Below are 1147 nucleotides of genomic sequence, written 5' to 3'. Positions count from 1 at the left end.
TAACCCTATCACTCACCATAACCGTAACCCTAACCCTAACCCGCACCCTAATCCTAACCCTCACCCTAACCAAACCCTCAACCTCACACTAATCCTCACTGTCACCCTAACCCTCACCCTAAACCTAACCCTCACACACACCCTAACCCGAACCCGAACCCGAACCCTCACCCAACCCGAACCCTCACCCTAAACATGACCCTAACCTTAACCCTCACCCTAACCCTAATCCTAACCCTCACCCTAATCCTCACCCTCACCCTAAACCTCACCTTCACCCTAATCCTCACCCTACGCCTAAGGCTAACCTAACTACCTAACCCTTACCTACCTAAACACTCACCCTCATCCTAACCCTCCCCCTCACCCAAGCCCTCCCCCTAACCCTAATACAAACCGTAACCCTCACCCTCACCATAACCCTCACCATAAACCTAACCCTAACCCTCACCCTCACCCTAAACCTCACCCTTACCCTCAACCTCAACCTAAGCCTAATTCTAACACCCTAACATCCACACTAACCATAACCCTCACCATAACCCTAACCCTCCCCCTCAACCTACCCCTAACCCTAAACCTAACCCTCAACCTAACACGCACCCTAACCCTAACGCTAACCCTCACCCTCACCCTAACCCTCACTGTCACCCTAACCCTCACCCTAAACCTTACCCTCAACCACACCCTAACCCTCATCCTCACACGAACCCTAAACCTCAACCTCACCCTAAACATAACACTAACCCTAAGCATCACCCTAACCCTAACCCTAACCTTCACACTCACCCTAAAACTCACCCTTACCCTCACCTTCACCCTAAGGATTACCTAAACCTAACCCTAATCCTAAACCTTAGCCTCTTCCTCCCCCTCCCCCTAATCCTAACCCTCAGCCTAACCCTAACCCTCACCCTAACCCTAATCCTAACCCTCAATCTCACCCTAAACCTAACCCTAACTGTAACCATCACCGTCACCCTAACCCTAACGCTAACCCTAACACTCACCCTCACCCTAAACATCACCCTAACCCTTATCCTCACACTAACCCTAACCCTAAACCTAACACTAACACTCACATCAACCCTAAACCTTACCATAACCCTAAGCCTACCCCTCACCCTAACACTCACCCTAACCCTAA

Source organism: Dipodomys ordii, unplaced genomic scaffold (assembly GCF_000151885.1).
Source record: "Dipodomys ordii isolate 6190 unplaced genomic scaffold, Dord_2.0 Scaffold121, whole genome shotgun sequence".
Lineage (NCBI taxonomy): Eukaryota > Metazoa > Chordata > Mammalia > Rodentia > Heteromyidae > Dipodomys > Dipodomys ordii.
Note: the sequence above shows the minus strand (reverse complement) of the source record.